This window comes from Psittacula echo, assembly GCF_963264785.1.
Source record: "Psittacula echo genome assembly, chromosome: 6".
Taxonomy (NCBI): domain Eukaryota; kingdom Metazoa; phylum Chordata; class Aves; order Psittaciformes; family Psittacidae; genus Psittacula; species Psittacula echo.
Window position 1 is genome coordinate 48252325 of NC_137743.1, and position 13063 is coordinate 48265387.

At 37.0% G+C, this 13063-nt stretch overlaps 1 long non-coding RNA gene across 1 annotated transcript in view; it reads right to left on the bottom strand.

Moving 5' to 3' along the window:
- Positions 1 to 5733: 5733 nt before the first annotated feature.
- The window catches only part of LOC308222980, a 46065-nt gene continuing 38735 nt past the window's right edge, over positions 5734 to 13063 (bottom strand). The window contains exon 3 of the long non-coding RNA XR_013957228.1: positions 5734 to 6646. This is a non-coding gene — a long non-coding RNA (uncharacterized lncRNA). The remainder of the gene's footprint in view (positions 6647 to 13063) is intronic.

Below are 13063 nucleotides of genomic sequence, written 5' to 3' on the forward strand. Positions count from 1 at the left end.
GCGGTTGCTGTTTGTTCCCATGTTGCAGTGCGTCTGAGTCACCAGTATTCACCACACTGGACTTGCAGGGAGCTACCTGAATCTTGCACCTACAATATGGAAAATGCACAGTCCAGATAGACTATTCATGGATAACTGAATGTTGATTACACTGTCTAGAAGTATAGGGTACATCATCATGATGAATACATGGAGACTTTTGTGCTGTCCCAGCTGAATCCTAACAAGGGAAGTTTCCTGTTTTTCTGTAGCACAACCTAGAAACACCTGTGCAATTTCACAACTGTAAAACCCATTCCACTCAGAATGCAACTTTGCTGTCACTCTTGAATACTGTGAAAGTGTCACAAGCCTTCTACATATGCAACGTATCACTGTGCTAAAGCTACAGAAATGCACGCTTGCAAACAAAAGGATACAGAAACTTACATACCTCATTATACTATTTTGTCTTTGTCTGACCACTCTTTTATTCTTTTTGTGCCCTCTGGACCATACAATTACAGATAAAGAGACAAGCATAATAAGTTAATGTTCTGCACACACTACTGGCTCCTTCCATACCTACTGTTCATGAACTTCAGCATGCCTCAGTAGGGTTAGTGCTGTTATTCTAAGGGTGGTTGACTTCCATCAGAGTTAACTGAATTTAACACAGGAAAACCACCTATATTTCTGTCAAACAGCTATATTTAGGGTTTGCATTAATAAGTGTAATCAGACATTTGCTTAAGGCTATTTATTAGGTAACAAACATAAGAAATGTTTAAAAAAAAAAAAAAGTCATAAACCCCCCAGGAAAAAAAAAAAAATCAGATTTTGGTATTTTGACAGTTGTTTAACCTACAAAAAATGTTTCAGTAGAGACAATTATCATTGCCTACCAGTGAAGCATACGTGAATCCCTCTTTTCTGAACAGCTTGACAAAAATAGGATATGGAGTTCATTATTTACATCAGGAGGCCTGCTGCCTTATGCTTCATTAAATTTGAAGACTGAATTACCACTTCAATGATCTCTAGTAAAGAAAAATCACTAAAACCCTTTCCAGTAGATCAGTAATTCTTAAAAACTTTGTTAATTTTCCAGCACTGTTAAAAAAAAAAAGTATCTATCAGATTCAAACTAGAGACTGCAAAAGCCAATACTGACACATGAGGGGGAAGGGGGGAGAAGGGGGGAGAAGGAGGTCTATGGAATTCAAACATGCCATCACAAGACTTATTTTGCTCCTCATAACATAGGTGACAGAGAAGTTTCAGAAGGCCCCCAGCTAAGACAGGTGCCTTGCAAACCAAAAAGCTGTCAATCCTGGGATGTAATTTCTGTGAACTGCTGGAGAATACAATATAGTTAATACTCTTGGACACGTTCATGCTTCTGCAATTTCCCTAAAAAGTAAATAAAAATCTACCATCTTCAACAAACCATACAATAAAATTGAGTTCAAGCTTAACACAGGACTTAAAACATTATGTTGATCTTGAGCCTACTCAAAAGCAAAAAGACATCATGCTCAGCCATCTTCGGTAGCTGTGCCATCCTATCAGGCATGAGTCCATTAAAAACACAATTCATGTGTGATTTGCTGATCTTCTTATAAGGAAACCAAAATATAACACATTTTAAATTTAGTTAAATTTAAACCAGGAAATTTAGATGTGAAATATAGATATGACAACAGGTCACATTCTAAAACATATGCATTTTAATTATTTGGAGCTTACCTTACCGCCAGTGGCACACAGATCCACATACTGTAAATCTTGCCTTTGCTTTGATCAAGCAGCTGATCTTTTTGCTCCTCTCCCCAACCCCCTTCACTTTCTGCATCCTAAAACAACTTCAATACATACCTCACCCTTATTTTCCTGGTTGAATGGTTTAAAAGTGGGTTATCTCCTCAAATAGCTGAGTTGTTATAATGAACAGCTGCTAATCTTACCACTTGCATACAGAGAACAGGAAGGGGCTCAGACATCTGAGAATGGTCTCCCTTGGGAGAACAAGGAAATTAGCTGAGATCTTGACTCATGCAGAATAAGGACCCGACTTACCCAGAAAAAAGGGTTTGTTCAGGTTCCACGCATTAGCCTCATGCTTATTATATGCCGATTTTCAAAGGCAAATAACTATCATATTTTGATGCAGTGTATGTTGAATATGAGAACTTGGATATCCTGAATAAGAAATAATGGAGATAATTTGGGGCTGACTGAATCAGATGAAAGACTTGAGACCCCAGAGAGCATAAGTGACTCTAGAATGCAACAACCCCAGGAAATCCCATTTCGTTTCTTTTTTTGCCTTCAAGAGGGCTGGTACTGGCTTTATTCCAGAAATACCCATTTGGAATTATACAGGCAGAAGTGCCTTTAAGTCAGCAGTAACAGCCTGATGGAGCAGGAAACATCTATCTTCTTTAACCCAGATGACAACAATTTGTTGAAAAGACTCTGCTGCATGTTTATAAACTCCCCTTGTGTAGCAAATTTCCCTGCCCCCTGAAAGGTGTACTTTAAACAAAAGGAAAATTTTACTGTGATTTTTATTGTTTACATTCCCATTATCACCAACTTTATTATATTTTCTAGACTAGCATTTATTGCCACGGGCAAGAAGGTAATCCAGTTCACATTACCATGCATTTCATAGTCTTCTGTTAGGAAAACACAAGGGTTCTGAGAAAAATATTGCAATTATTTATGGAGAAAATTGATATTCTGGGTGGGGCCTTCTTGTCATGATAACAGTTACAAGCTTTGGAAAAATTCATTTCCATAGAAAGTTATTTCATACTTTAGAAAAAAAAAAAAAAATCTTTTTGTTGCAATTGTATATTGCTGTTTATCAAACATAGGAAAATCAGTAAATGCCCTGATTATAGCATTATTTCTATGAATAGCCCTATTTAGATGATGTACTGTGATTTCTCTTTAAAGCCATTTCCAAGTCATTACTATTTTTAAACACTGATATAACAAAGGTTACAATAAAAAGTTATGAGATTGGTATAAATGAGCCAGAGAAGATATGAAATAGAACAGCTATAAAACCAACTTTTAGAGTTGAAACTCAAAAGAATGATATGCTCTCCTTTGCCACTTGAAATTTAAAATACACTGTACCCAGAAATGCCTTTTTAACCTTTGGTGATTTTCTCTTTTTTTCTTTTTTCTCTCCCACCCCCACCCCCTTCCCCCCTTTTTTTTTTTGGTATTTTCTAAAAATGGAACTGGGTCAAAAATAATAGTTGTGATTAGTAGCTTCATTTTCTAAAAGGGCAACATTTACAGATTAAGCTTCATTATAAATTCAATGCTAAGGCAAAATTCTGAGCCTTTCGTTCAAATACTCTATAGTACTGTGAACCTATACAGCCAACAACAGTTATGCCATTTTGAAACCTGTGACTCCCTTTCTCCCTCCAGCCTAAGTCAGGGAAGGACACTCTCCTAATTCAAAGCAAGGCTAGCTGCAGCGCTAGAATTCTTGAAAGTAACACTCCTGTTGGATTTTTACTTCCTTTGCTTCACTTCCAATTCCCCTAGACTGCATGTTCCTTTCCCTTACTGTCAGTGTGGGTAATTAGAACAATATTAATTCATTGAATGGTTTAGATTGGAAGGGACCTTAAAGATGATGTAGTTCCTATCCCAATCCACTGTAGATAAAACACTTCCTGCCCTACCAGTTGCCCCTTTCAAGCACAAATGTTTAATATACTTTGGATATATGGAGCATAATTCCAACTCAATACTATGAACTCTACAGAGAATCTTCTGTGCCAAGTACCTCAGGATCATAAAAGGGATTGGTAGATCTCTGGTCAAACTGACCGGCCTCCAACCACTTCAATTAACCATAAAAGTGAAATAGAGTAGGGCTATACTCTGGGAAAATACTGCAAGGAAATAGAGCCAAAAGAGTCGTTTCAGGAAACCTGAAAGAATCTCAAAAGACTGAGTACAGTTCACACCAGTAAAAAGCCAATGTTGAACAACCTGATTTTTCCAGGTATGTTTTTTGGATACTGCCTGTAGCTCTAAAATCTTTTAAAAATGTCTATATGAAGACCAAACTAACCAGCAACCCACAGATAACTCAGATACAGTATCTTATTAGCCAGTCTTACTGTGAATGCAAACACCAACACAAATCCTTGACATTCAGAAAGAACTCCAGCCATCATCTGGGAGGATTTCTGCATTCTATGCAGCAGACACTGTCAGCTAGTAAGATAACATGCTTACTTTGCCTATGTAAATCATCATCAGAGAGGATGCGATCCTTCACATTACATGTGACAATCCCAAAACATATGTGCGCCTGAATGAAATGTTATTCTGGATTTTTAAGTACATTAAAGGTTTAAAGAGCAAATGTAAACTGTGAGGACATCACAACTGATAATATGCTAATGGCAGACAGTCAATGCAAAGATTGTCAATGGTCAGATTATAAATCACAAAAGAACAGTCAGAAGAAAGAATCACTTTCCACAAATTCTTTAAGTGCTGGGAACTTCTTATACTACCATGAGCATGGCTCCCATAATATTCTTTGCAATGTGAGCCACAAGTCCATCTGTCTTATGCTAGCTATAGCAATTTTAAAGCCCACCCATGGGCAAGCTTTCAAATACATGATATCTGGGGTGCCTAAGGAGGCAATCTGGGTGATTCTTAAAATATTTAGCAGAATAAACTCAAGTTTTCTTCAAAAAAGCTATGGGGAAACCTAGAGATAGCACATATACTACTTGACATATATACATATATACTACATCTGAAGGCTTCACAAAGATAAGTCTATTATATCATAACAGGGACCATACTCTCAATCAGATCTAGCATGGGGGGTGTGAGGGTGAGGAAAGTCAGTAGCTAAATTTTGCTGGGTTTTAAGTACACTTGAATGCCAGAAATTGACCTTTGATTGCCCTATGATCACATTTCAAGCATATGGACAAAAAGGTACCATTATAGTGATGTGAAAGCCATGCTCTACCGCTAACATAGTGCACCTTTGTGAACTGAAGGCTCTATCCACTGACTCAATTAAGTTAGTTTTGAAGAGCTCTACTGAATCAAGCATGTGGTTTTTGAGTATTAGCAGTTCTCATACACTAATTTACAAGCAATTCTCTTGCAGAAACCCTGGGGCCAATATATATAATTTCATGTGTCTCATGAAAAAAAATATATATGTAATAGTTTCATGACACAACATTTTCAGCACTTGGATTGTCTCACTCTGAAGAATCATCCAATAACTATGGTGTAAGAGCTTCTAATTATGCTAAATTACTAGGCTGCCCAGCTCAAGTTTGACTTTTCTTTACAACTGACCTGAGTCAAAGAATATTCTGAGAAGTAAATAAAGCAGTGGCACTGCGCCTGTTGGGGGACTAAGGAAGGCAAATTACAGAATCCATCTTTGTGGTCCACAAGGCACAAGCAAGGCTGATAGAGCCCTATAAATTCCAGGTGGTACACGCAGCACTCAGATATTTGTGTGCAGTCTGTTGCACTGATGAATTAGACCTTCTTTAGCCTATAATACTTCAGATACACATAATATCTATACATCTAACATATGTAACGTATGAAAATACTGTTGAGTCTCTCAATTTTAATTTTCACATACATTTAATTTTCCAGAAATGTAGGGAGTGATGAGATGCTACCAAATGTGAAGAGCAGCTCAATTACTGCAGTATTCTCCAGTGTTTCTCTTTAAAAAGAATAAACAGATGCTTAAATTCTCATCCTTAACCTCAATACAAATAAATAACACAATATACAGTTTGAAACACGGTTTCAAAACGTATTTGGGGACATGCCCAATATATTTATAACACAGATTCAATCCACCACACCATATAACCCTTTAATTTTGTCTGCTGAATGAGTTCTGTACCAGAAAAACTCTCACATTTTGATTTGCTAACATGTATGGATTTTCACTATCAAGATTGCTCTTAGTCAACAAAGAATTAATTACTTTAATGATTATTCTACTAATTGCTCAACTACTCAATAGAAAGGGAAGTAATTACTAAACTAATTCAACCATCACTAAAGAAATTATAGGCACAGGTTGGAAATACAAAATATAATTTGTAAAATTTACATGTTTATTTAAATAAATAATATTTAAGAATGTGTTTCAAATTCCATGGTATTTAGTTCCATCTAGAAAGACTGCTCTTTAAAATGCAACAGTTCAGCCAAAAGGAAACACAATACGCACAACTTAACAGTGAGCCCTGATATTTATTCTCTCTATAGAAAGTACTAACAATTGCACAAAAAATGAAATTCGGAGAGAAAAAGCACAATGCCCTGAGGCATTCTGCACATCAGTGTATAGCATCCAATCCAGGAAAATATAAACAGCAAAGGAAAAAAAGAAAAATCCAAGATCACCCCCCAAAAAAAGAACCCACCAAAAAAACCCCCAAACCCCAACAAAAGAAAAGAAACAACCAAATCCACAACAAACAAGAAATCCACACTCCCAACTCCCCCCAAAACCCAAAACCAAACAAAAACCTCCACAAAACCCCACTCAAATAAGCCCCTAACTTTTTCTTGGGTGTCATCAGTAGAGGCTTTTTTCTCTCATTGTATACAATGGAGCCTAAAAAAAAGAATAAAAAAAAAATCATGGGGAACTATTGTAACCACTGATTTGCAGCAGTTTAAGGATTAGTTTTGTTTAGGGTTTTTTTGCCAAGTTGCTATATCAGTACTCTCTCAACATTTCAATCATGTATTTTAAATGAGGTGGACAAATCTTAAGATACCAATAACCCTGACCATAATCACACCGAGTTTCTGACTGATAGAGAAATACAAGGCAGATATATTTATTAACATGAAGTCGTCTTTAAACTTGCCCTATTCTGACAGAATATGTATATTACTGGCAAATAAACCCACAAACATTTAAAGAATGTGCAATAAAGCAGTATGTATGTATGCGTGTATGTATGTAGTAGTATGTATGCGCAATAATACATGAAATGTCATGTATTACAGCTCCCTGCATAAACAGTTCATGACCAAAAACAATCCAAGAATTTTAGATTAGAAAAATAGAAACACTTTCACTTTGAAGTCTAAATAGGACCTAAAAGGAACACCCTTTTTTTTTTTCTAAAAGCATGTTAGAACTGATCAGGTATATGTCAGAGAGAAAAAACCCAGTGCCGGACCCTGTTTCAGCTTGTGATCCCAAGAGTAAAATTAAGACACAAACGTCTTAGGTGTCTAGGTGGATTTCTGTAACAGCTTCTCAGACCAATCTTTGAGAAAATGGACACTGGGGTCTGATTTCAGATCAGTCTCTCACACCACCCGGTGCCTCAAAGATTGCTCTGGATCCAGGTGGTTTTAGGAAAGAGAGAGAGCAAAAGAGGCCAAGAAATGAAAAGAGCAGTGTTTTATTTCTACAACCAATAGTTTATATGGACATATTAATCTGATTTGCTTGCTTCCATCAGGAGAGGCAGTAGTTACAAATTGCACATTTGTTGCAACACTCCAAATTAATTGAATGGGACAAGGAATAAAACAAAATAAAAAACATTGAAAAAGCCAAATAACAAACAGAGTAAAATTTGTTTAACCCATAGGCCTTCAGAAAGCCAGGGAAAAGGGTCAAACTCCCATCCTTTCCAGGTTTGGACAGGAACATGAGCCAATTTTTTGAATTCCAGATGTGACTTGCTTTGCTACTTTACCATTATCAATTTTCAAACAACAATTAGCATCATTTAATTTGTCACAAACCCCTCCTTCCATGGCTAGCAGGTAGTCAAGAACCATGCAATGTTGAAATATTGCTTTCTGCATTTTCTTGGCCTGATCTGCTAACAGATCAAGGGCACGGTTCATTCGTAGCCAAATAATGCAATTTAAGTTATAAACAAGTTCTTGAGCACTGCTGTCCAATTCATTAGGGTTCCAGGTAGCCGGTCTGTAATGCTTTATAATTTGTTACAATATTTCATCAAAGCCTTCCAAGTGACTGAGCCACCTGGGGGCCCCACAATTTGTTTACAAATATTCACTAGATTTCCTGGAATTACAATATTTGCATTTTAATCACACATGTACTTCCTCGCTGGGTGGTGGTCTTAAGGGGTCTCTGGTGGTCATCGATAGTCTTCCTGTGACCGCTGATTAACCTCTGTGCTTGCTCACGTACAAAAGACTTTTGTGAATTACTTAACTATGTCCACAGTTTAGGTCAGTTTGCTCTGATTTATTCATTACCTTGAAGAACCAGCCCCATCATGCTCTCAACAGAGGGGTCCCAATTTACAGCTTACAATTAACAGTGTGGTTTTAATTTACAACTTAGCATTTCAGCTTACAATTCCTCACTTTAGGCTTAGAGGATACACATATATCCTATAAGACTCATATTATTTCCCTATATTTAATTCTGAAACACCATTGTAAACAGCAACATTGAATCATGCCTGCTAGGGTACAAACACAAATGATTATTATTAAAATTATTACAAACAAATTCTTTAACTATATTCAATTTTGTAGCCAAGAGGCAAGTTTGTACCGTAACTCTTCAAAGTATCATGAGGTATCATCAGACAGCAGAGTCTGATTTCAGATCAGTCTCTCACAGTATGGCAAAGCAAGAGACTGTGTTGTGGTTTAAGCTCAGCCATACAGCTATCACTCCCCCCCTTCTTCCCCCCCTCAACTCCCAGAGGGATGGGGAGGAGAATCGAAGGAATGTAACTCCCATGGGTTGAGATAAGAACAGTCCAGTAACTAAGGTATAACACAAACCACTACTGCTGCCACCAATAATAATAACGATAAGAGAAATAACACGGGAAGAGAATACAACCGCTCACCACTTGCCGACCGATACCCAGCCTGACCGAGCAATGATCTAGCTCTTCCAGGTAACTGCCCCCAGTTCTACATCCTGGCCATGATGTGCTGTGGTATGGAATACCCCTTTGGCTAGTTTGGGTCAGGTGTCCTGTCTCTGCTTCCTCCCGCCTTTCCCTCCTCCCTGGCAGAGCATGAGACTCACAAAGTCCTTGGTCAGACTAAACGTTACTTAGCAACAACTAAAAACATGGGTGTTATCAGCGTTGTTCCCAGGCTGAAAGTCAAAACCACAGCCCTGCACCATCTACTAAGAAGGAGAAAAATGACTGCTACTGCTGAATCCAGGTCAGACTGAGAAATTAAGATTTCTGAACAGCTCTGGGGGCTTTTTGGCTTTGTACAGGTTTCTATTATAAGGATTTGCAGACAATTCTAAGGAAAGGGGGGTTTGCCAGTAGATACTTGTAATTCTTTGATAAATAAAAACTGTACAAATGTTGAAAAAAAATAATTCCCAGATGAAAAAGAAAAAACAATTAAATACTACATAGACAAAAATACAGCAGTAGAGAAGATGGAATGTAAGCATACACAGACAGCCTGGAAATCAACGTAGCTTTTTTATTTTCAATGCCTTTTCTAAGACTCATTTCTTCAAATTAAAAAAAAAAAAATCCTCAAGTAGCCCACATTGATTTAAGATGTGACTTTACCATCTGTAGAGTCTTATATCCTTTCTGCTGTTTAAGATACTTATGAAAAAAAATTCAGACAAAACAACTGTTTCTCCCAATTATACCCATCAATAAAGCCGGTCTAATTGATTAGTTAATGCATACACAACATCTGCATTTGACTAGGCTTTCAGAAATCACTGTAATACTAGAAACTTTGGCCTCTGAGAAACGTAATTCAATTTCCAGGGATGACTTAACACTTAGTAGTTAATATGGTCCATGGTTTACTACCAAAAATTTGAGCTGTTTGTAAGAACAATATGGTACAAAATACTCTCACACCAGACCATCAGTTACAGAGCTGCCAAGCTGTTTTATTCATTGGGCGGCCGGGGAGGATAACAGTGTTGGTAAAACCTAGGTAGAATGCTGCTGTAGAATTGTGTGGCCTTCTCATTTAATACATGACATTGGCTATCAAATTTTCAGAGCCCAGGATTATTACAGCCTCACCATCACAACCAAATCTCACCAAACAGGAGTTCTTTCAAAAGGCAGTTCCTTGCACTGTAGGGTCTCTGCTATAGCACAACCTGAAGACATGGGGAAAGGCAATCTTTATCTTGGCTATGCCTGTATATGGAACAGGTAAGAACAATTAAATAGTAATTGTGGTTTTAGTAAGCTGCAAAAGTCAAACAATTAAGCTTCTCTGTCCTTTGCCAATTCAAGCTGGCAGCAGACACAAACACACACTAATGAGGTATTAATACGCTCCCTAATTTCTTCCTGGACCCTCTTATTCTCTCTTTCCCTTAGACAGTCATTTAATACCATTAAAACTGGGAATCTCTACATTTTATATCTTATTTAATGGGGCTTTTTGTCTTTTGCTATGTGCTAGGTTTCAATTTGAGTGCAGGGGGTTTTTGAAGTGATTTTGGTCTCTTAATCTAGGACTTCTCCATATCCATTAGAAAAGGGAAAAGATGAGTAATTTTACTAAGGATCCCCTCATTTTCATTCAGAGCAAAGCAGAACAAAATATCTTCCAGGAAAGCAGAACATCATTATTTGGAGAGTTGCTCTGGGCTAATTATTTTAAAGAGTTCCCTTCCTCTTCTTGACTTTCCTTTCTCTTTTTAATATATTAGGTTAGATTTAGACTCCTAACTAGAACAGCCTGCACTTGTACAGCTGCCCCTCTCACTGTTAGGCCTCCGATGCATTTGTCTGCTGTGGAGATGCCAACTTTTGAAGTAGCAACCTTGTCATCTAGCTAAGATTTCCACGTAGGAGTTCCTGAAAACTCAAAGCTTGATAGATTTTGTCCTATGTGATGTACTTAAGGGCATCAACATAGAAGTCTGAAACTCGTTCACAGTATTAGTGTCCATGAAGAGAGCATGCTAACTAAAGGCCTAGTTCTATTCTGTCATTAGCTGCAAATCCTCATCATCTCCCTAACATTTTCCTGAAAAAAGAAAAGCCACTAAATCCAGAGTTCCACTAGCTCTGAGTTGGTGTGTTAGATTTCTGCTTACATGTGCACATCAAGAAATCAAAATAGGTTACAGAAAAGAAGATGAGTAACTAAAACCAGTTCTTTATAATTGGTAAATTTTTGTAAGTTCTAACATTACAAAATCAATAAAAGCGTATCTCTATATCTTACAGAGGCATGTATACAACTATGAGACAGGAAATTTCAATTTTCTGATCTGTACATTTAAAATGAAGATTTATCTGAAAGTTAGATGAGACTCTCTCAGTTTCCCATATCTGGGAATAGGATACTGTAAAACTGGGATGCTCCCAAGCTTCCAAATGTTTCCTTATTTAAATTATTATTTGAAGATTTTTTTTTTCTCATTCCCCTTCCAGCCAGTTGCTGCCCTTTGCTCCTCCCTTTTTCCTGTCTTTATACCCTTATCTCTAAACACTTACTCAGCTACAACACCTCTAGGAACAACTCAGAGGTGCTGAGCTAGAATCTCTGTCCTTTGGCAATCTCCCATTCTTCTGTTCGAATTGAAGTTCTGCTGCATCTCCTTGGTATTTACTTCAGGACATTTGGATGACCCCATTTGTTTAATGTGGCAAACCCACAACTCAAACAGTGCAAGGCTGTCCCTCCAGCTCTAACATGTCTGAAAACATGACCAGCTTTCCTGTCATTGCAGCCTTGTAAGTGGCAAAAGTGTTTAAGTACATAACCACACATGTAAACATAATAGTACAAGTATCATCATTACCCTCCAAACAGAGGTTTTAACAACACAAACAAGGAAGTTCTTTTTTATATATAGTCATTATTCTGAACGCAGGAAACTTTTTCATCTTTTGTTTTTCAATATGGCAATTTCAGATTATATGACATTTCAGAAATCCTACCAGTTCACAGCAATGAATGATTCATTAATGGATTCATCTCTGTCTGTAAAACACTATGTCAATTAAATAGGAATTGGTGTTTCTCCAGCAAAGCTTCTCTAGCTACAAATAAAATAGCAGTTAGACAGTGATTGGCATTATTTATATCAACAATCTATTGGAATGACAATTCAGCAGCTTTCACATGCAAATATACATATATTTAAATGATTTAGGATGGATGAAAGTAAGGAGCTTAATACATTTCTTTGCTTGGGCTCAATCTTTTAATTTGCTTAATCTTATGAAAGATGCATCTCAAGGCAATTCTTTTGGACTGTGAAGAAATGTCAGTACACTACACTGAAAATATTCATTGCCACTTCTGAAAGAAATAGCAAATGGTTATAAAGATATATAAATAGCTTGTTATAAAAAAGTGTAAAAATTAGCATTCACCAACTGACTAAATATGGAGAAGTAAAAAATATTTTTAAATGTGTAAATGTCACTAAGATACTAAAATCTTCAACAGGGGAAAGGCTCATTTCCACAAGATTTATCATTAAAAGATTAACCTCATACACAAATTTGAATCTGCAGCAACTGTGTCTCTTAGCACACTTAAAATAACAAAGTGCCAGCATATTGGGCTGGGTCCCAATGCTGCTGCTCTTAGCAGATACAATAATGGTTCCTCCTCAGGGTTAAACAAACAAAAATAAGACAATATCTAGGAACCTACATTTGTGTTTTCTGTGCAGTATTTAGTCATTGGAGAAATATTGGGAAAAAATTATCTGTATTGAATTTTCATAAGTATATTTTCTCACTATCCTGAGTTTAATGCCCTTTAGTAACTGTACCATGAAGCTACATCGAAACAAACAGTGAAATTGAGTTCAGATGCTAATATTTCATTATGTGAAAAATAATACCTTGTTTGCAAAGCACTACAATACAGAGAATAGCATACCATAATGTATCACTACAGAAATATAACGTATTTCTCAAGAGTGACACATAGAATCATAGAATAGTTAGGGTTGGAAAGGACCTTAAGATCATCTAGTTCCAACCCCCCTGCCATGGGCAGGGACACCTCACACTAAACCATGCCACCCAAGGCCTCATCC